The 27,653-nt window shown below is 39.4% G+C and overlaps 1 pseudogene; it reads right to left on the reverse strand.

Annotated features, from left to right (window-relative positions):
* The window catches only part of LOC121434658, a 62,353-nt pseudogene extending 43,445 nt beyond the window's left edge, over nt 1–18,908 (reverse strand).
* Nucleotides 18,909–27,653: the final 8,745 nt, after the last annotated feature.

Raw genomic sequence — 27,653 nt, forward strand, 5'->3', positions numbered from 1 at the left:
CTATAAATTGGAGTAGTGTGCTTTCAAGGCCTGGGAAGAAGAGTTTTGGGATGTTGATGGAGATTGCATAAATATATTAATTGCTTTTCGTAGGGTTGCCATTTTTATCAAGTTGATTCTACCTATCCAAGAGCATCTGTCCATTTTCTTGTATTTTCTTCAGTTTATTTCTTTAAAGATTTAAAGTTTTGTAATAATAGGTATTTCACTTCTTTGGTTACTGTTACCTGAAGATATTTTAAATTATTTGTGGCTATTGTAAATGGTGATGCTCCTCTGATTTCGTTCTTAGCTTTTTTATTTTTATATAGGAGGGCTACTGAATTTTTTGAGCTGATCTTGTATCCTGACAAATTACTGAAGGTATTTATGAGCTGTAGGAGTTCCCTGATAGAGTTTGTGGGGTCACTTATGTATACTGTCATATCATCTGTGAAAAGCAAAAGCTTAACTTCCTACTTTCCAGTTTAGATCCCCATGATCTTCTTTTGTTTTCTTTTCTCTCTAGCTAGAGTTTCAAGAACTATGTTTCCTAGGTATGGTGAGAGAGAAGAGCCTTGAATTGTTCCTAATTTTAGTGGAATCATTTTGAGTTTCTCTCCATTTAATTTGATGTTTGCCCTATGCTTTCTGTATATTTCTTTTATTATGTTAGGATACCTTCCTTGTATCTCTCATGTCTCCAAGACCTTTATCACGAAGGGGTGTTGGATTTTGTCAAATGCTTTTTCAGCATCTAATGAGATGATTATTTTTTTTTCAATTTATTTATATGGTGGATTACATTGACAGACCACATGTTTCATATGTTAAACCATTCTGCATCTCTGGGATGAAACTAGGTTCATCATGGTGAATAATTTTTTTGGTGTGTTCTTCGATTCAGTTTGTCAGTATTTTATTGAATATTTTTGCATTAATGATCATGAGGGTGATTGGCATGTAATCCTTTTTGATTCTTTGTGTGGAATTAGTATCAGGGTAACTGTAACATCATAAAATGGAAATGTTTGTATGGAAATGTTCCTTCTGTTTTTATTTTGTGTAACCATTTGAGGAGTATTGTTGTTACCTCTTCTTTGAAGTTCTGGCAGAATTCTTCACTGAAACCATCCAGTCCTTGGCTTTTTTTTAGGGGAAGGGATGCTTTTGATGTCTGCTTCTATTTACTTGAGGGTTATAGGTGTATTTGAATTGTTCACCAGGTCTTGATTTAATTTTGGTATGTGGTACCTATTCAGAAAATTGTCCATTTACCTTACATTTTCCAATTTTGTGGAATACAGGATTTGAGGTATGATGAAATGATTCTCTGGATTTCCTTAGTGTCTGTTGCTATGCCCACTTTTTCATTTATGATTTTGTTAATTTGGATGTTCTCTCTCTGCCTTTTGGTTAAGTAGGATAACGTCCCTAAGAGTCTCTGCTTTTACATTGTGATTATTGTTCGAAGTGGATTTGTTAACTGAGCATGCTCCAGGAAAGGGAGAACTTTGCATGACCATGTTCAGACTCCCTACATACTCCAAAACCACAGAGAAACCCTGTCTCAAAAAAAATAAAAATAAAACAAACAGACTCCCTACATAAAATCCCCATGCTTCATTTGTTGGGGAAAACACTGTTTTGAAAACAACTCCCATGCTTTTTGTGCCTTCTGCAGGCAAGAATTTTTTTCTCATTTCTTCTGTCTTGGCTGTTGAAATGTCTATTTTTGGTAGTCAAAACTGACTACCCCTGGGATCATGTTATACACAAAGAATTGATTATACCTGAGAGATTTTACTTTAAGGTTTAGAAATCAGAAAATCCTACATTAATCCATATAATTTGAGATGATTAGACCCACCTTAACCCTCTTGGTTTCTGTGTACACTTAACCAGTGAGCCATCTCTCCAGCCCATGTTTGTGCACAGTTTTAACACTATCACTCATGAGCAGAGGTAGTGGGATTTTCTGGTTTGAGATCAATCTGACCTACAGAATGAGCTCTACAAATACACAGAAAAATCCTGTCTTGAAATCACAAAAAAAACTGAATTATACAAAGACTATGACCCAACTTTAATCAGTAACTCCCATTCTGCTAACAGCAGTCACATATAAAGTATTTTGATGAAGAAGCAAAGTCCTTTTTTTTTTTAAATTTTTCGAGACACAGTTTCTCAGTAGCTTTTGGTTCCTGTCCTGGAACTAGCTCTTGTAGTCCAGGCTGGACTCGCCTGCCTTTGCCTCCCGAGTGAAAAGTCCTTTTTTTGCCTCTGTGCTCTAGCTCTGCTTACCAAGCTCATTCCTTTACTAGCATTAGTGCCTACTTCATTGTAATTTTGGTGAATACTTAAAACTAGCTGAGTCACAGAGCCTTGTGGACAGAACAGCTACTGGATTCAAAAGGCTGAGAAGCAAGCTATTGGATTCTTCAATTGCCATTGGTAAGCAGCTGTTCTTAAGGCACCTGAACAACAGCTTGTCAGACATTCTAATAAGCTTACTTTTTACGTCATGGTGAGATTTATTCTATCTGTCCTGTTCATGTAGAGAATCTTGAATACTGCAGTTGTATATTTTATTTACCTGACCAAGGAGGGAGATGTGCTGGCTAACAATAGTGCTCATAAAGACATTTTTTTCTAGCTCCATTATTCTCTATGTATTCAAATTTTCATGAACACTACTCTTTTTATTACTATTCAGTTGCCTGGAGTTTGCTTCGAATTTAAGGATAAAACCCATAAAGCAATGGAGCCATTATCCAGCTTTCTGATGGGGGAAAGACTAATCATCTTGATTGAGACATGGGTCCTGCTTTTCTCTTTCCTTTTGTGTAAAATCCCTGTGAAAACCATGTAAAAAGTACCTACAGTTCATCTGACCTCAGAATGAAGCCACAGAACAAATATTTCATTTTGTAATTTTAAAACTCTCTTTTGTTCTTAGTATTCCAGGCATCCTTACCTCTGTGGGACAGGAATTACTCCACCCACCTAGCACAGTGCACCGTACAAGTCACATAGTGTGCTGGAAGAAAAAGGGAAAGTTCCTAGGAGTGCAAGAAGATGACATTGAGCTGGGCGGTGGTGGCACACGCCTTTATCCCAGCACTGGGGGGGGGGGCAGAGGCAGGCGAATCTCGGTGAGTTTGAGACCAGCCTGGTCTACAAGAGCTAGTTCCAGGACAGGCTCCAAAAACACAGAGAAACCCTGTCTCGAAAAAAAAAAAAAAAAAAAAAGAAGATGACGTTGACTGCTTTTGTAGACAAAGGCAAGTGCTATTGAAATGCATATGGTCTCAGATCTCTGTTGGGGTAAATGGATTGGACAGGAACAAGTATTGTGTCTCTTTCAGCACACTATACCCCTATGGGCAGTGCTCTAGCCACTCAGGACTCACTAGCCAATCAGCATTCCAGATGACCTGCCAGTCAGAAGCAGTAGAGGTCTCTTAAGGGCAGCCGCCTTCAGGCCTGGCTTTGAAGAGGAGCTGGCGCCAGTGGATTCCTGTTTTGGGTGCAGTTGCTGTTGCAGAGAGACAATAAACTGAGAACTTTGGCAAAATGGAGAAGCATAACATGGTGAGTGAGGGAATGCTGCCCCCTGATGGGGAGGAGCAGAGGGCGAAGTCCGGAAGACACTATGGTGTTACCTCCATGGGTTTGGGTGGGAACCTGCTGTCATATTCCCAGTATTGTGAAGTCCCACATGGTCCCTGCTAACTCCTGAACCTAGGGGCAGGCCTCTGAATAACTTTGCTTTGTGACTTCATCTCCTTAGAGTATTGGGAGCAGTAAGCTCCAAAACTCCTTCCTAGTCAACTTCAACAGGGTTCATGCATTCATAGATACAAGTTGCCAAACTCAGAGAAGCCTCGTTTCCTCAGTATCTTCTCTATATTGACCACTTTGCATTTAAGCTTTAAATATAATCTGAATTAATATTTAAATTTGTGGAGGTTATCAAAGGCTTCTCACATGTTGTGTAGCTTTTGACTACTGTATCATAATGATGAATAGTAGAATTGGTGATACAATAGATTGACCAATGCTTAAAAAATAATTAAGTCCCATAAAGAAGAATTTATCAGAGGGAGAACTGCATCTAAAACACCCAAAACGTAAGTATATGCTAATTAGGGCTGGAAGAGATTAGAATGCCTGTTAGAATGATTGTTCACCAGGATTGTCCAGATATTTGACCCCAAACCATTTCAAAGAAGCCATCACTGATTTAAAGGTGGTGGTAGAGCACGCCTTTAATTCGAGCACTCTCGAGGCAGTGACAGGTGGATTTCTTTGAGTTCAAGGCCAGCCTGATCTCTCAAGAGTTCCAGAACAGGCTCCTCAGGTACTGAGAAACCCTATCTTGAAAAATCCCTGAGTGCTGGGATTAAAGTCGTGCACCACCACTGCCCAGCAAAGATGCTATTTTTCTTCAGAAGCTTACTCGGCATTGCATGTATCTTCTGCAACACCTCCCCACCCTATCATTTTTATCTTTTACTTGTCCAGTCCAGTCTTCCTCCTCCCTTGTGATCTTCACCTTAGAACCCTGTCAGTGAAGAATGACCTGCTGTAACAAGTCATGGGCATACTTGAGAAAATAGTCTGGGAATATTCTTGCCTAGATATTTAGACTGGCAAGTTGCCTGTTTCTATTTCAATTGTACAGAGTATAATCTGGATCATTATCCTAAAGGATACTTATGGATAACAGCATATATTGAATGCACAATCTATCTAACCTAGCTCCCCTTGAGCAATGGACAGATCAATGCATAACATCATTAAAGAGACTTTTCTTTATTAGTCTTCTAAGTCTGTGATGTGAATTCTCAGTGGGAAGACATATTAATTCTTGAAGAGATGCATTTCCATCCTGATAGAAATATTTTGCTGAGGCAACTTCTGTTACGTTGACTCAGTTGGCCTTGTTCCCTGTCTGTTGCTTTCCTGGACAGTGACCTTGAGTGTCCTCTATATTACACCATCAAAGTTCTTTTTTTGTTGTTGTTTGTTTGTTTGACTTTTGAGACAGGGTTTCTCTGTGGCTTTGGAGCCTGTTCTGTAACTCACGCTGGTAGACCATGCTGGCCTCGAACTCACAGAGATCCACCTGCCTCTGCCTCCCGAGTGCTGGGATTAAAGGCGTGCACCACCACCGTCTGGCTCACCATCAAAGTTCTTAAATAAGTGTACCAATTCACAGTTCTAAAATTATGTATTTGCCGGTCAGTGGTGGTGCATGCCTTTAAAGCAAGCACTCGGAAGGCAGAGGCAGGCAGATCTCTGTGAGACTGAAGCCAGTGTAGTCTACAACAGCTAGTTCCCGGACAGGCACCAAAGTTACAAAGATACCCTGTCTCAAACAAAACCAATAAAATAAAATAAAATAAAATAAAGCATTTGGACCATGTAGTTGACTGTGCAGTGCAGTCACAGGAAAAGGGTTTGCATATGGAGCTTTTATTCTCTCCTCAGACCACAATAGGAAAAATAGATTATTGTGTGCACTGCAAGGGGCACAATGTAGGCAATCAGCCGTTGGAGACATCACTATGGAAAAGGGCCTGATTGAGGTGGCAGGAGAGGTTTGTAATTGCCCAGCATGTGTAAATTAATGTCATGTGAATGAACACAGACCAGATTGTGTGGGTGTCCACATTAGGAAGGTTATCTTGAGTCAAGTAACATTGAATTTACAGTTATACAATTATCCTGCAGATATGATTGATCTTTGTTTATTGATATTTACTGAGCTCTACAATTCTCTTTGCTTCACTCCCTGCCCCTCCACTCCCCCATTCAACCCTCTCCCAAGATCCCCATGTGCCCAATTTACTCAGGAGATCTTGTCTTTTTATCCTTTTTACTTCCCATATAGATTAGATGTATGTAAGTCTCTCTTAGCATCCTCATTTTTGTCTAAGATCTGGGATTGTGGTTTGTAGGCTGGCTTTCATTGCTTTATGCTTAAAAACCACCTATAAGTTAGTACATGTGATAATTGTCTTTCTGTGTCTGGATTACCTCACTTAAAATAATGTTTTCTAGATCCATCCTTTTTCCTGAAAAATTTAAGATATCGTTATTTTTTTTCTGCTGTGTAGCACTCCATTGTGTAAATGTACCACATTTTTCTTATCCATTCTTCTATGGAGGGGCATTTAGGTTGTTTCCACATTCTGGGTGTGACAAAAAAAAGCTGCTATGAAGATAGTTGAGCACATGTCCTTGTGGTACGATTGAGCATCCTTTGGTTACATACCCAAAAGTGGTATTACTGGGTCTTGAGAAAGGTTGTTTCCTAATTTTCTGAGAAATTTCCACACTGACAACCAAAGGGACTGTATCAGCTTGCATTCCCACACTGATTCTTTAAAATTCTGTTCTTTTGATAATCCAATTTAAAAGTTTTCATTTTCTCACTGTAATGCAGACTTGGACTCCATCACCAATTGTAGGAAACAACATGGTAAGTGATCCTAACAGACATCATTTTCTTTATCACAAGAGAATGAGATGCTTTCAGTGATCAAATCTATTTTCTTTTTTTTTAATATTTATTTATTTATTTATTATGTATGCAATATTCTATCTGTGTGTATGTCTGCAGGCCAGAAGAGGGCACCAGACCTCATTACAGATGGTTGTAAGCCACCATGTGGTTGCTGGGAATTGAACTCAGGACCTTTGGAAGAGCAGGCAATGCTCTTAACCACTGAGCCATCTCTCCAGCCCCTCAAATCTATTTTCTGTAAAGTAAAAACATCCGAAGACTTCAAGTGAATATTGTAAATTTTGGTGAAACAGCCTTTCTCACCAAACCCATTTTCTATTATTGGAAAAGGAGAGAACAGGAGTGTACAGGGTGCGTGATGGCCAATGATTTCTAAAGAATTGATTTTGAATAGAAACTTCTTGTTCTTCTTTAAGAAACAATAATGTGTGTGTGTGTGTGTGTGTGTAGATTTGTGTTTGTCAATGGTGTCATCTATATTATTGATTTTGTGAACCATAATTTAATTATATCATTCATTGTTTACAAAATTGATGGACCTTTCCAGTTTGTACTCAGAATATTTTTTTTTTGATTTTTCGAGACAGGGTTTCTCCGTAGCTTTTGGTTCCTGTCCTGGAACTAGCTCTTGTAGACCAGGCTGGCCTCGAACTCACAGAGATCCACCTGCCTCTGCCTCCCGAGTGCTGGGATTAAAGGCGTGCGCCACCACCGCCCTGCTCAGAATATTTTTTATATTCTTTGGTGATAAACATTTTTACTTTTCTCTTCTTGATCTCAGATGCTTGCTTCTAATTATTTAATTTTATTTTTTCATTTATATTTTAACAATAAAGCTTGCTTGAAGATCATAAAGTAAACAGATTCCATGGCCCGCCTTACACCCCAGGCAATACTGACACACACCTTTAATCCCAGTAGTCACACTAGTTTGTTGTAGAGTCAATGCTGGTGTCTAATATCTTTAATCCTATCACTAAGGAACTGCAGATAGGAAGTGGCATGCCTGGGCAGAGAGAGGAATATAAGGTGGTACGAGAGAGGAGCTGAGGATTGAGTGTTTTGTAGAAACAGCATTCACTCTGAGGACTTACAGAGACAGGATACCCCATTTGGTGAGTCTAACAACATTTATCTAGAGCTTCCCTTGGAGGGAATGCTGAGGCTAAGGAAAAGTTAGATTAAGAGAAATGAAGACAGAAACATAGGTTAGACTGAGAGGATGAAAGGTCAATAGAAAGCAGCCTGAGTTTATTTCTCAGCCAGCATATATACTAAACACAGTCAAAAGGCAGATCAAAAAGCAGTACAGTCAGCTCCCCACCTCCCTGCACTGTGCTTGGAGGCAGCTCAAACCTGTGCATTATCTGATCCAGCTAAGCAGCTTCTAATCACTAACAAGGAGTGCCCCTGGCTGGCCTCCAAGCCCAAATCTTAATAGAAAAAATATGCTCTTTTAGCTGAGAAAAATGCTTTTTCTGTTGAGAAACACAGATGTTACTCATCGCCCACGAGGTTACTGTAAGAACAGCAGGCATGCTTGAACTCAAATGGAATTTTTTTTTAAAGATTTATTTTTTATGTAAACAGTGTTCTGGCTGCATGTAACCTGCATGCCAAAAGTGCACCAGATCTCACTACAGATGGTTGTGAGCCACCATGTGGTTGCTGGGAACCGAACTCAGGACCTCTGGAAAAGCAGCCAGTGCTATCAACCCCTGAGCCATCTCTCCAGCCCCTCAAATGGAATCTTTAAGTCTGAAATGACTCCAGATGGAAACTGAGTCACACGTGGGCTCCCACATTGGACTGTGAATTTCATAAAGTTAAGAACTAGTGGCTGGATGCTGTGCTTCTCTAATCTTTCAGCCTTCAGCCCTACTATATGACTACAGGATTTATGAATAAGATCAATTTGTACTACGTCTAAAATCTAATTTTAAGAAAGGCTTCTTCTTAATTCCTCTTCATGATTTTTGGTCTAAATTTTTGTCAAGTAACTTAAAATTAAGATTTTGAATTCTGTATATAAATAAAAAAACTATGCTCCTTTAACCTCTTTTAGCTTTACTACATACAGCCATACAGCACTTAAAAGGTTTTCTACAGTAAACCATGATCATTCTTAGCAGTGACCATTAAAATCTTAAACAAGGGCTAAGGGCCCCACACCATTGATTCCTCCTAGAGTGTGGTAATGCCACTAAACTGACTACCCTCCTCCAAAGGTCAGCTTTGGGCTATAAATTATTCAGGACAGTTCCAAGATTACTATCTAAGATGGTCCTCATGCACTACACTAGCCAGGACTTGAGACAATTCCACCACTTTCCCATTACACAAAGACTGGACAATTCTCCCATGAATTGAAATTATCCTAGGTTTATTTCAGGGTCTCTTATAGATGCCATTGCCCACAAACAACCAAAAATAATTTTTGAAACATGGTGCCCATATTTCCAAGAGTTTGGGTAAGCAGTTTGGACATGCATTAGGTCATGATTCATGTGTTCATTGAGGTGGAGGTGGTAACAAGATACTATGGGTAATGGTAAAAAATATAAACAAAGGAGATTATATTCAGTTGTCTTGAAAAGAAAAAGGGAAGATGTATAAATTATAGGATAAATGATAGATTACTAAATTGACTTTAAATAAAAACAACTATTTTTATTAAATATTTTACATTAGTATGGCTTTTGTATATTAATACATATTTGAGATTATTTTTGTTATATTATAGATGTTTCTAATCTTAACATATTTGTGTATACTCATGCAAATTCACGGTTATTTTTGATAAAACATACTGTAAATACATTTCTAACTCTTTTTTTTTTTTGCATTTCTCAGTTTTCATTTTTACTGATTTCAATCACAACCCATGGGGCAGTGCTTTGCATGTTTGTGACAGGTTTTCTCCATTCAGTTAGCTCTCTCTGGGAGAGCACTCACAGAAAATTCCTGAGACATGTCTTATGAAATGCGCTAGGCATTTGTTCATTTAATCAAGCTGACAATGGAAAGTAACCATAGCAAGCGTATCTGTTATCAACTTGATAAACAAATACTTTATTCCAAAAGATAACATTGCACTCATTACATAAAAATGCCTTTAGTTTGTCTCCAATATTCCCAAAGTCTTAACATTCTAACATTGCTCAAACGTCTAAGGTCAGTGTTTCAACTGAGACTTTGACAGTTTCTTGACAGTGAGGCCTGTAAGATCAAAAACAAAGAAAGGAAGACCACCATACTGCATACTTCAAGTATATAACAGCACAGTGTAAACATCCCCAGAAGGAAGGAATAGAAGATCAAAGAAATACTGGGCCACAGTCAGGCAGAATCCCAGCCGACTCAACACCAAATGCCCGGATGTGGCACCTGGGCCTGTGATATTCTCTTCTGTGTTCCACTAGCCTTGGCTGTTCCCACAAGCACTTTCTTCAATGCTGCGTCCTCTCTCTTGACTATGTGGATTGCTCCCCTCACAACGTGGTTACTCTCCATTAAGTCTTTTCTCTTTAGGAAAAACAGTTCTCATGAGCACAACAAATAATGTGTCGTATTAATAACTTGAGCACTAATCCCATCAAGTTGACAATTGAAATTATCCATCACACAATAATATATATACATATATAATTATATAAATTTAGTTATTTTTGCACTAACTGTAATTTATCTCCTTTTTTTTTATTGAGAAAAGGAGAAAAAAAAAACAAGTTTCCACCTCCTCCCAGCCTCCCATTTCCCTCCCCCTCCTCCCCCCCTACGCCCCCTCCTCCCACCCTTCTCCCCCTCCCCCCACTCCTTTCCCCCTCCCTCTCCAGTCCAAAGAGCAGTCAGGGTACCCTGCCCTGTGGTAAGTCCTAGGTCCTCCCACCTCCGTCCATATCTAGGAAGGTGAACATCCAAACTGGCTGGGCTCCCACAAAGCCATCACATTACGTAGGATCAAACCCCCGTGCCATTGTCCTTTGCGTCTCATCAGCCCTCATTGTTCGCCATGTTCAGAGAGTCCAGTTTTATCCCATGCTTTTTCAGTCACAGTCCAGCCGGTCTTGGTGAGCTCTCAATAGATCAGCTCCACTGTCTCAGTGGGTGGGTGCATCCCTCGTGGTCCCGACTTCTTTGCTAATGTTCTCCCTCCTTATGCTCCTCATTGGGACTTTGGGAGCTCAGTCCAGTGCTCCAGTGTGGGTCTCTGTCTCTATCTCCATCCATCACCAGATGAAGGTTCTATGATGATATGCAATTTACAATTTAACAACAACACTAACCACAAAAAGCCTAAAAACCCATGGAAATTGAACAGTGCTCTATTAAACTACCCCTGTGTCAAGGAGAAAATAAAGACATACTATAAAAAAGCTGTTCTCCACAAAACTGGAAAGGTTAAACACATTTAAACAAGGTTAGTCAGCAAAATAAAATCAACCCAATGACAGCAGGCAACTTATCCATCTGTTTTTTTTTTTTTTTTTTAAACTTTTTTTTTTTATTTATTTAACTTTATTATGTTCGTTGGTGTGAAGGTGTCAGATCTCATGGAACTGCATTTTCAGACAGTTGTGAGCTGCCATGTGGGTGCTGGGAATCGAACCCGGGTCCTCTGGAAGAGCAGTCAGTGCTCTCAACCGCTGAGCCATCTCTCCAGCCCCTATCCCCTATCCATCTGTTTTTGACCAACTTTTATGAGACCTGATTTTGAAAATCGGGAGTTCCTGTCTACCACTATAATCCATCAATCTGTCATTGAAACATTCATTCAACAGTGTCAGTTTTTCTTTTCCAATGGAGGAATTGTAGAAACTAAGAACATTTTGGCTCTTCCTTCACCCACAAATCCAGGACTTGGTGGAGTCAATGATAACACTTCATTGCCACCACAGTTGCAACCGCAGCTCATTCACCCACAATTGCTAATAGGTCCTCTTGATATTATATAAACAGAACACGATTGCAAATGGCCTGAAATTGGACAAAAGCAAATCTAGACATGCACATTTCAGGGTTTAGTAATATATTTCATGTTTCATACAAATAAGCTACATTCAAATTGATGAGACATTTTCTCTTTGAACTATGTTGTATTCCCATACCTTGCAAACTTAAAATGTGGTAAGCATGACTGGAGAGGCTTAATTTTTATAAACAAATAATAGTTATAAAAATGCAAAGCTGCTGCTGCATGCACCCTGATTGCAATGAGTATATCATTCCTGTGGTGATTTCTGTCACATTATATTGTGAATAAAATTGTTCTATAGAAATTAAATGATTTAAAACTTATATATGAAATGTTTAATGCTTTCAGCCTGCTTTATGGCTGGTTTTGTTATTTGATGTGCTAATTTTTGAACTTAATTCACATTCAAGCAGCCTGTATAGATAACTAAAGCAGAGTTAAGTATTTTATAATTTCAGGCTGCTATGCCATGCTTGGGATATTGTTGGAAAGAAAGAAAAAAAATAAGTAACATATTTCATATTTCTGCACCTTCATCTTCTAAGTAAATCTGTGGATGATTTCATGAAGAGTGAATGTTTCATATACTCAAATACCAAGGACACACTTGTGGTTAAAGTGAGCTGATAATGTGGTGTAAAGGGTGGTTGTCCCCAACTCATTTCTTTATGATCTCTAATGAAAAATACATTTTGTGGGGGCTGGAGAGATGGCTCAGCGGTTAAGAGCACTGACTGCTCTTCCCGAGGACCCAGGTTCAATTCCCAGCACCCACATGGCAGTCCACAACTGTCTGAAAATCCAGTTCCAGCGATCTGATCACCCTTACACCAATGCACATAAAATAAAGTTAAATAAACCATAGAAAATTAAAAAAAAGAAAAATACATTTTGTATACAGTTAATTCTGTAAACAGATGCATGTTCATAAGATCTATGATGGTCTTATAATCTTAATCTAAAATATTTTAGATATTTTTAACTTTTTCCTCTTGGGAAATACATTTAGTATAGTGTAGAAAAATACTTCATGACATTTTTTTTCATATAACGTTATATAACTTTTCATACATAAACATGAAATTTGATGTAGAAAATATTTTAAATGAAACATTTTATCTAGGACTTCAATTTAATTTGTTTCTTGAATCTATTTCTATGTGGCATTGAAAATATATTCCAAAAATTCCATTGCTAATACAGCAATAAAAAGAATTTCAGTACTGACAAACTTCTTGGAGTATGTATATATACAATTACAAACTTGTATTCATACTCTTTCTGTGATATGTTGTTTTACAGTCAAGAATGGCTTTTGTGAAATTTTTTAAACCAGTTTTCCCCTTTGATGTTGGTACCAGAGTTGCTATAAATGACTGCTGCTTTAGGGGTTAAATATTTTGTTAGTGGAGATACAAGATACAAGCAATACACTAAATGATAATAAAACTTTCTGACTGGATAATAGGTAAATATAGTTGGGCTATATTCAAAATTATTTTAATACACTAATTATATCATGTCGATTGCCTTTGGGTGGGTTACTCAGTCTAGGGTTAGTAACCCACCCGGCAGTCAGTTATTCCAGGGTCACGGAGAGGCACTACCTGGAAGATATGAGCTAGGAAAGCGGAAGGAGGCTAAGCGAGAGTTCTTGTCAAAGCCTCCATTTATTAGAGACGGGGTACAACTTTTATAGGGTAAAGAGTTGGGGGATGGGCACAGGGTCCTGGGCTCTTGCCGCGTGGTTCATGTTGGTCACATGGTCCGAGTTGGTCACGTAGGCAGGAGGTTGTCTTAGGTCAGGTCACTGTAGGCCAAGAAGTCACGAGTTGACACACCTAGCTCCCTAGATAGTTTGGAATGTGGGGTGGGTTCCGCTAACAGATAGCTCTCCATAAACAGCCAATTTGGGTGTGGGGTAGGCTCTGTCAATAGAAGGATTCCTAACACAATTAAGGGTGTGGGGGTCTCTGCAGACTCCCCAGGGTGATGGTTCCTGTAATGATTTTAGGAGGAAATTGGCTCCTAACAATATCATTTCTTTTAATGGCAAAAGGAAAATGGTTTGTTTTTTATGCTGGGTCATGTTTTGTGTAGTAAAGAAGAAATTCTTTAGTCAATATTGTAATCTTTGTATTTCAATGTTAAGATTTCCTTGTTTGTATTATACTAAATCAATGATTTTGAGAAAAAAAGAAATCAACAATTTTCTGAATAGGTATCACATACCATAATTAGATCAAGACCAGGTGAATAATTTAGATCAACCTATAACCTGCAAGGAAAGAGAAGTCATTCCAACCAAAAAAAGTCCAAGGCCAGAGAGTGTCAGTGCAGAATTCCATCAGAACTAAGACCCAATAGCAATACTCCTCAAAGGGTTCCACATAATAGAAACAGAAGGAACATTGCCAGACCCCTTTTATGGTGCTACAGTTACCCCTATATCAAAACTATGCAAAGATTCAACCAAGAAAGAGAATTATAGACCCATCTCACTGATGAACATACATTCAAAAAATACTCAATAAAATACTAGGAAAGAAAATCCAAAAACACACCAAAAAATCATCTACCATGATGAAGTCAGCTTCATCTCAGAGATACAAGAATGGTTCAACATACAAAAATCTATTAAGAATCCTGCCCTCTTTAAGTTCTTTCCTGACATCCTTAAGTAGTGAATGACAATATGACAATATAAGCCAAATTAATCCTGTTCTCCCACTAGAACTCCTGATTGCTAAGGCTTCCCAGAATCCCTCCTTGGCTAGGGCCACCCAGCTGGGACTCACAATATTAGCAGCTTCTCTACTGGAGGATCAGAGACCAAATGACTCAGACAGTACAATCCATCCAGTTCTGCCCTCCCAGCCCGGCAGACAGGGCCCCTGTTTAAAAAGATTGTATTTAGTATACATTATTCCACTACCCTAGAGCACATCCTGTTCCACATCCAAAGTACAGGATCCTTTGTTGCACATTCCATTGCACACTCACTTTACAGTGCATCCATCCCATTGCATCAGAAGTGGGAAATCCTGCAGACTAACACAGGCCACATTCATAAAGTAACTCCTGTTACTGTGTAACTGTGGTTACTTTGTAACTGTTGCTAAAGAAAAACATACCATGAATTAGAAAACAATCCAGGCATATTTGGGTTTGAAGGCAACAAGGAAAATGTAAGTATAATGTGGATTTCATCTCTAAAATTATTTTGAAAACTTGAAATAGACTTTATGGCCATGTGCTCCAGAGACTAGGGATTTGTATTAGAGCACATTAAAGATTTCTCATACATTTTCTCAAAAGATGAACATCTTAATGCAGAAATATAACAGTCCTGTTAAGCAGGGCCACAACCTTTTACCCAGATTTTGTATTTTAGCTGAGCTACTGTAAATATAGCAATGTGGTTTAAAGATAATGTCAGTTTCTTTCCCAGATTCTTGATTGCCTTGGTCTGTGGACTGAAAACAATTGTCAATCTGAACATTCATGAAATATCTACAATTGACTACCTGATTCCACATAGCTAATCTCAACTACTGTTGACGGAAGAAAGCTTTCACCCTCAGTACAACTTCTCCCTTTGTGCCCTGTGTCTCCAGCAGCTTCAAAATTGGTCAATGAGCTCACCTCTTGCACAGGTTCCTTTTCTTCTAAGTCCCCATAAAAACTAGAAAGATTAGCAGACACTCAGTAACTACTCTACATTTCTTCTTCATTGACAAGTCAAGGCCAAGCCTATAAGAAGTTGCAGGACTGTTTTCCCAGCACTGGGGAGCAGAGGAAAGATTAGGTGTTCAAAATGATTCTCAATTATGTAGTATGAGGCAAGCCTAAACTAGAGGAGACATTGTTCTCCACAGAAATCAATAATTAACATCACTTGAGAGACATAAAATGCAACTATTAATAACTTTGAAACATTGGAGAACAGAAATAGAGACAAGTGCAGCAATACACTTAATGAAAACATCTGAAAATAATACCAATAAGAGCCGGGCGATGGTGGCGCACGCCTTTAATCCCAGCACTCGGGAGGCAGAGGCAGGCGGATCTCTGTGAGTTCAAGACCAGCCTGGTCTACAGAGCTAGTTCCAGGACAGGCTCCAAAGCCACAGAGAAACCCTGTCTCGAAAAACCAAAAAAAAAAATACCAATAAGAGATTTTAAAATGATAAAAATATTGCACTCTTGAGATTAAATAAAACTTTCTATATTGACTTTGAAACAGAGGTGGCCTTTGTATAGGAGAGGGAATGTCATTAATAAGAGATAGATTAATGGTTTCTATATACATATGTTGGCTACTGAGATCTGTAACCTGACACATAAAGTTAGTTAATGGCCTGTTTCTCAAATCTCTAAGCAGACAAAACTGTGTCAAGCAAGATCAACCATGTCTGCATAGAATTGTTGCCTAATTGCCTTTCCTGGAACTAGCTCCTGTAGACCAGGCTGGCCTTGAACTTACAGCCAGCCTTTGCCTCCCTAGTGCTGGGATTAAAGGCCTGTGCCACCTCTGCCCAGCCAGGAACATCTTCATAATGGTGGCTCTAATAGTTGATTGCCTCTACTGTTTCCCCTGCAGTGTACACAATAAACTATTCATCCTATTGTGGTCTGAAGACATAAGGAATGCTCCATATGCACCATATGCAAATCCTTTCCCTGCAACTGCAATGCACAGTCAACTACATGACACAAATGCATAATTTTAAAACTGTGAGGTTTTTTTTTTTTTTTTAGGAATTTTGTGGTTTTTTTTTTTTCTTTTTTGGATTTTTCAAGACAGGGTTTCTCCATAGCTTTTGGTTTTGAAAGTCTAATGTACAGGACAGCAAGGTCATTGCCCTGGACAGCAGCAGACCTAGGGAACCTGAGTCAACATAAGAGAACTTCTCTCGGGGGCTGGAGAGATGGCTCAGTGGTTAAGAGCATTGCCTGCTCTTCCAAAGGTCCTGAGTTCAATTCCCGGCAACCACATGGTGGCTCACAACCATCTGGAATGAGGTCTGGTGCCCTCTTCTGGCCTACAGACATACACACAGACAGAATGTTGTATACATAATAAATAAAAAAAAGAGAGAGAACTTCTCTCAGAAACTATTTTCTAACAGGATGGAAATGCAGCTGTTCTAGAACTAATATCCCTTTCCATTGAGAAATAACTTTACACACTAGGAGATTAATAAAGAAAAACCTCTTTAATGATGGTAGACATCAATCTCTAGCTAACGCTCAAAGAGGTGCCAGCTAGACAGATTCCACATTTGCAGTTCACCTTAAGTGTCCTTTAGGTTCAGGCTCTGGGTTACACTTTGAACAATTGAAATAGAAACAGGCAACTTGCCAGGCTAGACATTTAGGCAGATAGGAGAGTTACAGAGCAAAGATATTATCAGGGTAATTTCTTCATTAAACTGGTAACCATAATCAGCAGGTGATTCCTTCAGTGACAGGGTCCTGAGGTGAAGGTCACAGGGATGAGAAGGATAGGAAAACCAAATTGTAAAAAAGATAAAAAGCTAGGGTGGGGAGGTCTTGCAGATGCCTAGAAAGCTTCCTAGGAAAAATTGCATTTTTCTGGGCATTGGTGGCACACACCCTTGCTGGGCCAAGTAATCTCTGTGAGTTCAAGGATAGCCTCTTCTACCCAGTGAGTTCCAGAATAGTCTGGACACTCCTACAGAGAAACCTTGTCTCAAAAGAATTTTAAAATGGAGAATAGCATCTTGTATACTTCCAAGGGAGAAATGAAAGAAATTAGAGAATTATAAGTACAAATTATCACATGAATTTAGGAGGAGGCTACTCAAACAAATCTATACAATGGGAACACAGGGTATCTCAAGAACTTTACTACGAGCAGAGTGGCCATGGGACTGATAACTATAGCTCCATGTGGTGGGAAGAGTTAGGTTCTTAGAATCTTTTTTTTTTTTTTTGGATTTTTCGAGACAGGGTTTCTCTGTAGCTTTCGGTTCCTGTCCTGAAACTAGCTCTTGTAGACCAGGCTGGCCTCAAACTCACAGAGATGTGCCTTGTCTCTGCCTCCCAAGTGAGGTTCTTAGAATCTGAAGCCACCCCTCCACAAAGGCTTTGGCACCAGAACATTACCAGCTCCCCTAAGCATATTCCTGGTTTTAGAAAAGGAGCTGTGTTTTATTATCAGTAGATCAGATACTTAGGGAAACTCACAAGGCTAAGGCCCCGGGCTATTACTAGGTCTGCCAGGATTGTTCCTCCTTCCTCAAGGGGACATAAAAGAAAACCCTTGATTGTTCAGGTTACTCCTCCACACAACAATGTTTTGCATTTCATTTGTATGTCACCTGGTGTCATATTGCCCATCTGGAAGAACTGTGCTTTTCTCAAATAGAAAACTGGAACTTTATATCACACCAGGCTTTAAAATAGCTTAGGAACCTGTCATGCCTCCTTTAAAAGCTTGTTAGAGGTTGTTTTTTGATATGGGCATGTGCCTTGTGTCTGGTTTTAAGTCAGTGGTGGCTTATTGTAATTTTTTGGAGCCAAATATCTGGACAATCCGATTGAACAATGTGTACCCTAGCATCCTAATCTCTAGTAGCCCTGATTAAAATACATTTAACTTTTGGGTGATTTAGAGGCAGTCCTCCCTCAGCTAATTCTACTTTGTGAGACTGAACTATTTCCAAGGCATTGGAAAATCCTTTATATCAGCAACTCAACTCTTCTATGTTGCAGCTTAGAAGTGCAGTGCTACCCAACAGGTGAGATGCCTTGATACCGTCCACAAGTTAAACACAAATGGAGATTGTATGTAAAGGTTAAATGCAAAGTGCTCAATTTCAAGAAGATACTGGAGAAACTAGGTCTCTCTGAGTATGGCATATTGAAGTTGACAAGAAAGATGTTTGTACACACAGCACCCTGCTCCCAATTCTCTAAGCGGATTAAACCCACAGCACAAAGTTATTCAGAGGCCTGTTCCTTAAATCTAGGAATTAACAAAGACCACATGGGACTTTACAACACAGGGAATATGGCAGCAGGTTCCCACACTGATCCCAGGAGGATGCACCATGCCATCTCCTGCACCTCACCCTCTGCTCCTCCCCATCTGGAGACAGCATTCCACCCCACCCCACCCCCCGCTCACCATGTTATTGTTTCCCAGCTCGCCAAAGCTCTTAGGTCATCAACTTCTTCCAGCAGCAGCAATTTCACTGCAGCACATGAAACCACTGGGAACAGCTCCTCGGCAAAGCCAAGTCTGAACGTGGCTGCCTGGAAGAACCCTGCACTGCCTATGACTGGCAGGTCACCTGGAGGGTCTGATTGGCTCGTGCAGTCTGAGTGACAAGGACACTGTCCACAGGGCTGTAGCGTGCTTAAAGACTCTGCAGAGTGATTCCTGACCATTTCTCCCACCCCATTCAAAGATCGTTTCTACATAGGCCAAGGTAAGCATTTCAATAGCACTTGTCCTAGGCTACAAGAGCAGACAATGTCACAATCCTGCACTCCACAGGAACTTTCCCTTTTTCCTCCAGGACCCAGTGTGGCTAGCTGGCTTGTACTGTGCACTGTGCTTATCTAGGTGGGTGTAGTGATTTCCTGTCCCAGAGGGAAAAAGATGTTCAGAATATTAACAGCTAAGAGAATTTTAAGGTAACAAAAAAAGATAATTGTCATGGTGTTAAAAGTGTGCACTGCCACCAAGCAGTTAAAGATGGTCATATCATCTCAAATTCTACAGATTAATGGAGGTTTTTCCCATTTCAAAATCGTTAAGTAAAATCTCTCTCAGGTATAATCAATTCCCTGATAGAGTGCATGGCGTCACTTATGTATACTAATATATCATCTGTGAATAGCAAAAGCTTGATTTCTTCCTTTCCAGTTTGATTTCCCATGATCTTCTTTTGTTTTCTCTTTGCTCTAGCTAGAGCTTCAAGGACTAAGTTTACTAGGTATGGTGAGAGAGGACAGTCTTGTATTGTTCCTTATCTTAGTGGGCTCATTTTGAGTTTGTCCCCATTTTTTTAATGTTTGCTGTAGGCTTTCTGTCCATTCCTTTCATTATGTTAAGATACCTTTCTTGTATCCCTGATCTCTCCAAGACCTTTATCATGAAGGGGTGTTGAACTTTGTCAAATGCTTCTCAGCATTTAATGAGATGATTATATTTTTTCTTCCAATTTATTTATATGGTGGATTACATTGACAGACTTTCATATGTTAAACTATTCTGCATCTCTAGGATGAAGCCAATTTCATCATGGTGAATAATTTTTTTGGTGTATTCCTAGATTCAGTTTGTCAGTATTTCACTGAATAATTTTGCATTAATGATCATGAGGGAGACTGATATGTAATTCTTTTTTTTTGATATTTTTGTGTGGGATTAGTATCAGGGTAACTGTAACATCATAAAATGGAAATGTTTGTATGGAAATGTTCATTCTGTTTTTAATTTGTGTAACAATTTGAGGAGTACAGCTGTTTCCTCTTCTTTGAAGTTCTGGTAGAATTCTTTACTGAAACCATCAAGTCCAGGGATTTTTTTTAGAGGTGGGGTTGGAAGAAGGCATTTGATGTCTACTTCTATTAACTTGAAGGTTACAGCTGTATTTAAATTGTTCACTGTGTATTGATTTAATGTTGATATGTGGTACCTATTCAGAAAATTGTCCATTCACTTTACATTTTCCAATTTTGTGGAATACAGGATTTGAGGTATGATGAAATGATTCTCTGGATTTTCTCAGTATCTGTTGCTCCACCCACCTTTTCATTTTTGATTTTGTTAATTTGGATGTTCTCTCTCTGCCTTTTGACTAAGTTGGATAAGGGTTTGTCTATCTTCTTGATTTTCTTTTTCATAGAATCAGTTTTTTTTTTACATGGATTCTTTATAGTCTTTTCCTTGTTTCTATTTTATCGACTTCACCCGCAAATTTGATTATTTCCTGTCATCTACTCATCCAGGGTGAGTCTGCTTCTTTTGTTCTGGAGCTTTCAGTTGTGCTGTTGACCCACTAGTGTGAGATTTCCCCACTTTCTTTATGCAGGCACTTAGTGCTATGAACTTTCTTCACAGCACTGCTTTCATAGAGTCCCATAGGTCTGGGTTTGTGGTGCCTTCATTTTCATTGTATTCTAGAAAGTCTTTAATTTCTTTCCTTCATTCTTCTCTGACCCATTGTTGATTCAGCTGAGCACTATTCACTTTCCAAGGGTTTGTAGATTTCTGTGATTAGTGTTGTTGAATTCTAACTTTAAAACATGGTGATCTGATAAGACACAGGTGCTTATTACAATTGTTTGTGTCTGTTGAGGTTTGCTTTATCACCATGTATGGGGTCAATTTTAGAGAAGGTCCATGAGGTGCTGAGAAGAATTCATATTCTTTTGTGTTTGGGAGGAATGTTCTCTAGATGTCTGTTAAGTCCAATTGAGTCCTGACATCTATTAGTTATCTTATTTCTCTGTTAAGTTTCTGTGTGGTTAAGCTGGAAGTGGTGGCGCACTCCTTTAATCTCAGCACACGGGAGGCAGAGGCAGGCGGATCACTGGGAGTTTGAGGCCAGCCTGGTCTACAAGAGCTAATTCCAGGACAGGTTCCAAAGCTACAGAGAAACCCTGTCTCAAAAAAAAAAAAAAAAAAAAAAACCAAAAACAAAAAAAAGTTTCTGTGTGGTTGACCTTTTCACTGCGGAAAGTGGCCTTTAACATCTCCTACTATTTATGTGTAGAATTTGACTGCAATTTAAGCTTTAGCACTGTTTCTTTTACATATGTATGTCCTCTTGTATTTCGGGCATAGATGTTCAGGATTGAGATTTAGTCTTCATGGATTTTTTCCTGTGACGACTATGAAGTGTACTTCCCCATCTCTTCTGATTGATTTTAGTTTGAAGGCTCTATTTTGTTAGATATTAGGATAGCTATACCTGCTTGTTTCTTAGGTTCATTTAATTGAAAATCTTTTCCCAACCATTTACTCTGAGGCACTGTCTGTCCTTGAGGTTGAAGTGTGTTTCTTATATACAGCAGAAGGATATATTCTGCTTTTATATCCATTCTCTTAGCCTGTGTGTCTTTTTATAGTTGAATTGAGTCCAATAATATTTGGAGATATTAATAACCAGTGATTGATAATCACTATTATTTTTGGTGGTAATGCTTGTGTTTCCTTTCTTTGGGGTTTGCTGATAGGGAGTTATCTGTTGCTTTTTTGGGGGTACAATTAGCTTTCGCAAGTTGGAGTTTTTCTTATTTCCTTTTTTATGCTAGATTTGTGAATAATTATTGTTTAAATCTGGGTTTATATGGAATATTATGTTTTCTCCATCGATGGTCATTTAAAGATTTACTGGGGCTAATTGTCTGTGTTCCATCCATGGTCTCTTCATGTCTACAGCAAATTTGTCCATGACCTTCTAGCTTTCATGGTTTCACTTAAGAATTCAGGTGTAACTCTGATAGGTTTGCTTTAATATTACTTGCTCTTTTTCTTTTGCAGGTCTCAGTATTCACTCTTTCTTCTGTATGCTCTGCATTTTGATTATTTATTTTTAAAATATTTATTTATTTATTATGTATACAATATTCTTTCTACATGTATGCCTGCAGGCCAGAAGAGGGCACCAGACCTCGATACAGATGGTTGTGAGCCACCATGTGGTTGCTGGGAATTGAACTCATGACCTTTGGAAGAGCAGGCAGTGCTCTTAACTGCTGAGCCATCTCTCCAGCCCTGCATTTTGATTATTATATGGTGAGGGGACTTGTTTTTGTTCCCATCTATTTGGTGTTCTGTAAGCTTCTTCTACTTTCATAGTGATATACTTCTCTAGGTTGGGAAAGTTTTCTTCAACAATTATGCTGAATATGGATTCTGTGCCTTTGAGCTGGAGATCTTTTCCTTCTTCTATCCCTGTTATTCTTAGCTTTGAATTTTCATGATGTCCCTGATTTCCTGGATCTTTTGCATTAAAAATTTGTTGAATTGAAAATTCTCTTTGACCAATGAATCTATTTGTTCTTTAGTACCTTCAACTACTGATATTCTTCCTTTCACCTCTTCTATTTTGTTAGTTATGTATGTTATGTATGTTGTTCCCATTTGTTTAAATGGATTTTCCATTTATAGAATTCCCCTTATTTGTGTTTTCTTTATTGCCTTTATTTCAGTTTTCAAGTCTTAAGTGTTTCCACTCTTTGTTTCACATGTTTGATTCTTTTTTCTTGGTTTTCTTTAAGATATTTGTTGATTTCTTCCAATTTTTTTGTTTGCCTTTTCCTCCATTTCCTTAAATTAATTTTTTATTTCCTCTTTAAATCTGTCCATCATCCTCTTAAAGTTATGTTTAAAATTATTTCTCTCAGCCTCCTCTGGGTTAGGCTGGTCAAGTCTTCCTGTAGTATTTCTATTGGGTTCTGGTGATACCATGTTGCTTTTTAGGTTGTTGAATAAGCTCTTCCATTGGTACCTACCCATCTCTTCCTCAAATTTTTGCTAACAGAGTCTTTGCCTCTTGGTACAATCATTGCAGTTACTGTCTGTGTCTTTGGGAGCTGTTTTTACGTGCTCTGTACTGACACTGTTTGTGTCTTATGGAGTGACGGGGGACTCTTTTGGCCTTCTGTCTTGGTCCACTGTCTTGGTCTTCTCTCTTGATATTCTCTGTGCACTAACAGTCTATGCTTCAGAGTTCCTCTGAAGCCATGTGGGATAGAGGTTTTGGGGCCAGAGTAGGACTTCTAGCTTGAAGCCTCCTACTCTGAGAATTTTGGAACAGCCAAACTGCTGGAAGCTTGTCTTCTGACTGGCTGGATAACCAGAACCTTACTGTACTTAGAGAGTGGGGTATCAAGCTGGGTGGGTGTTCACTTACCTCTTTGTCTGCTGTGTGCAGTAGCAGCCTGTGCTTCCAAGTTTCTCTTAGGTCACAGGAGATATGATGGTTTCGGGGGTGGATTGGGACTTGTAGCTTACAGGCTGCAATAGAGAGGGTGGTGGATTTGGAGCATCCTACCTGTAGGAATCTTACCAGCTGGCTGACTAGAGAAGATGATGCAGGTAGGGGAGGGCCCAGGGTTTTGTATGGAGCCAAGGGCCTAGAGAGTGAGTGCCTAGTGGGGTGGGTGCTTACCCACCTCTTGTTCCGCTCTGTGTCCTCTCAGCCTGTGCTTTAGAGTTCCTTTGCCCACCAGCCCCACATATTTCTCTCTCTAGTACAGCTATTGGCTATTAAGCTCTATAGTTGATTAATCAGGTGTTTTAGGCAGGCACAGTAATACAGCTTTATATAGTTAAACAAATGAAAAAAATGAATGCAATACATCTTTGCATCATTAAACAAATATTCCACAGCATAAATTCATGTAACACATCTTAAAATCATATTCCATTACATGAATTAATTCATCACATACTCAATGTTGACTCAATTCCTAATTTATTGATTTAGTCACTAGAACAAGGTCAGGAAGACCACAGATGCTCTCCCTTATCACCTGACCACGCAGCTATTCTCCTGCCCTGGAATAGACCAATCACTGCTAGTAACCCTTTGAATAAGCCAATACAATAAGGTGGAAAACAACCTACAGGTTCCCCCCTTGTGTCTGTGGTTTTTTTGCTTTAAAAAATGGACTGTAACAGCTATCAGATGTCCTTCATATCCTGAACTTGAAGGGTCCTGTCATGACAGAATAAAAATCCTCTTGCTTTTGAATCAATTGAGGCTTTGTGAGTAGTGTCTGGAGCAACCCCTCCCTGATGATTGGACTTCTAGTCCAACATTTTGATGCATTGGTCAGGAATTGAGTTGCTTCTGGACTCAATCCAGGCACAGTTGGAGGTAACATCGAGTGCTCTTATTGTCTTTGTCTGTCTGCTTTGTTTCTGTGATTATTGTAGTCTGTGTTTGTTGTTATTTTGAGTCTGTAGTGCTGCAGAGCTTCTGAAATTGTACCTATGTAGGGCCAGTATCTGTACTGGAGGACACTCCAGTAATCTGTAAATCTGGGGGATGCTCCAGTAATCTGTAAATCTGGAGGACACTCCAGTATCCAAAGGGGCTAAAAGTGACCAGGTCACTCCTCTAGTTCCCAAGAGGCAGGGCTTTTTGCCACTCACTTCCTCTGAATCTGTAGTGCTGTGCAGTTTCTGATTTTGAGTTTGGTTTGGCTTTTTGTGTCTTTGTTTTTATGTCGTGTCTTTGTTTTTGTATATCTGTTTGTATTCGAGTCTAAATCTGGTACGATGGGGCAGTGAGAACCACCTCTCTGACCCTAACTCTGACTTGACAGAAAAGCTGTAGACCAAGCTGTGGAAATCCAAAAGAAATACTGGCAAGTGGTCTGCTTCCTGGAATGGCCCACTTTTTTTTGGGAGGGGGGATTTTTCGAGACAGAGTTTCTCTGTAGCTTTTGGTTCCTTGGCCTGGAACTAGCGCTTATAGACCAGGCTGGCCTCGAACTCACAGAGATCCACCTGTGTCTGCCTCCCGAGTGCTGGGATTAAAGGCGTGTGCCACTGCTGCCCAGCTGGAATGGCCCACTTTTGATGTGGGCTGGCCACAGGGTGGGACGTTCAATCTAGATACTATTTTGCAGGTAAAAGAAAAAGTCTTCCAGCCTTACCCTTATGGCCACCCGGACCAGGTTCCCTATATTGTCACCTGGGAGAACTTGTCCAGAGAACTCCCCTACTCTGGGTCAAACCATTTCATTACAGAGCACAGTGAGGGCACCAAGGCTGCCTTCCCTCTGACTTTGATAACAGCAGTTTGCCCCTCCCCCGTCTCTTTTCCCTGCAGGCGGCCCACAAGCCAGCAGGGTCCAAACTGGTGCTAATTCCTCCCCACAGGACCCAGTAAGCCTGGGGGCTGTTTCTCTGGGGTCAGATACCCTATTAGAAAGCTAAAGTCTTGTAAAGAGCCTGGACCTTTTCACTTTGGCAGCAGATAGAAAGATTGCAAATAAGTATCCCTGTGGCTTTTGGTAAACCACAAATGTGGATTCAGGAGCAACAGGTAGTAGGGCAAGCCAACATCAGAAGGGCCTCCCAGTCCTCTGACATCTTTCTTCTAGGGATGCTCTGTTCTGGTCATCACGTGCTGTGTTCAGGGTAAAGCTTCAGGTTTAAAAATTGGGGAAAGTTGAGCTAAGTCACTTTAAAAAATGTGCTTATAAAAAACTACAGATTGTTGGTTTCTATATTTCTTACTAAACAGTGTGTACAGAAAAAAGTAAATTCCCAGCTCTGTTAGATGGACAGAACTACACTGTCTTCAAGAACTATTGCTGTAAAAGCCCTGGCCCCAGGACAGGGCCATGTAAACAGCCCAGCTGAGCTTCTAAGCCACCCATGTGCCCATGTTCAGATCTGAATTTAACATTTGACTGCTCGCAATACTTGTGATGAGGTGGGGACCCCGAGTTGCCCCACATGGTGACGATTCTCATTTATTATTGATATAAAAAAGGTACATTTTCAGTTGTTTTCAGATTCTGTCTATGAGAAAATAATGTAAAATAGGCCCAAAAGGGATATTGCTGAGTTTTGAGGTAATATGTTACCTAATTCTGAAAATTCATCATACTAATGTTCAAAGTAGCTGTATCAGTTTGCATTTTTACCAAAAATGGAGGAATTTTATTCCACATTCTTTTATTTTTTTTTCTTTTTTGGATTTTCGAGACAGGGTTTCTCCATAGCTTTTTGGTTTCTGTCCTGGAACTAGTTCTTGTAGACCAGGCTGGCCTCAAACTCATAGAGATCCGCCTGCTTCTGCCTCCTGAGTGCTGGGATTAAAGGCGTGCGCCACCACCGCCCTGCTATTCCACATTCTTTTAAGCATAAATTGTCAAACAATATTTTTATTTATTTATTTATTTATATATTTATTTATTTATTTATTTATTTTTTGGTTTTTCGAGACAGGGTTTCTCTGTAGCTTTGGAGCCTGTCCTGGAACTAGCTCTTGTAGACCAGGCTGGCCTTGAACTCACAGAGATCCACCTGCCTCTACCTCCCGAGTGCTGGGATTACAGGCGTGCGCCACCACCGCCCGGCCAAACAATATTTTTAATCTTGGTCATTTTTAAAGGGATAAGATAAAATCTCAGAATTGTTTGATTTGCATTTCCCCGATGAATAAGGATGTTATATTTAAGCAAATTTTAAATATGTTTCAGTCATTTTAAGTTCATCTGTTGAGAATTTACAGTTTAGGTCTGTAACATAATTTTATTGGATTATTTGTTCTTATTAGGACTAAGTTTTTATGTTCTTTATGTTTTTTAAAAATAATTGATACAGCCTGGTGGTGGTAGCACACGCCTTTAATCCAAGCACTCGGGAGGCAGAGGCAGGCTGATCTCTGTGAGTTTGAGACCTGCCTGGTCTACAAGAGCTAGTTCCAGGACAGGTTCCAAAACCACAGAGAAGCCCTGTCTCAAAAAAACCAAAAAAAAAAAATTATTGATAAAGATACCTTCCCATTCTATAGGTTGATATTATGTTCTGTTGATTATATCCTTTGCTACACAAAAAGCTTCTCAGTTCTGGAGATCTCATTTATTGATTGTTTCTCTCAATGTCTATGCCACTGAGGCTGTGTTTGAAAATGTATTTAAAACTTTTTTCTTCTATGAGGTTCAGTATTGTTGGTTTTATGTTAAGGTCTTGATTTGTTTGGGTTTCAGTTTTGTGCATAGAGATAAATATGGATCTATTTTCATTCTTCTATGTCTAATTAATTCTTAAAGGGAGAAACTGACAGTCAAAATGCCGGGCTCATGGCAAATCTCAGGGGCAAGGCACCCCACTAATTTGGCCAAGGTAAAACAGGTTCTTCAGGGGCAAGTTAAAATCTGTGTTTCTTAAATGTTCACTGGAGGTTTACAGGCATTTTACCCAGCCACTAAAGGTCAGCAGGCAGTGGTAGCCATGACCTTCATAGGACAGTCAGCATCAGATATAAGGAGAAAGTTACAGCAAGTAGATAGGTTGCAAGATTATAGCTTGCAGAATTTGGGGAGACAGAGAAAATGTTAAACGAGAGACAGAGAAAATGTAGCGAAAGAGAGAGAGGAGGGAAGTGAAAGAGAAAGGCGGGAGGCAGAGAAAAGAAAAAAACAGAGGGATCA

This window comes from Microtus oregoni, unplaced genomic scaffold, assembly GCF_018167655.1.
Source record: "Microtus oregoni isolate MIOR12 unplaced genomic scaffold, Mior012 000044F_ref0000062, whole genome shotgun sequence".
NCBI lineage: Eukaryota > Metazoa > Chordata > Mammalia > Rodentia > Cricetidae > Microtus > Microtus oregoni.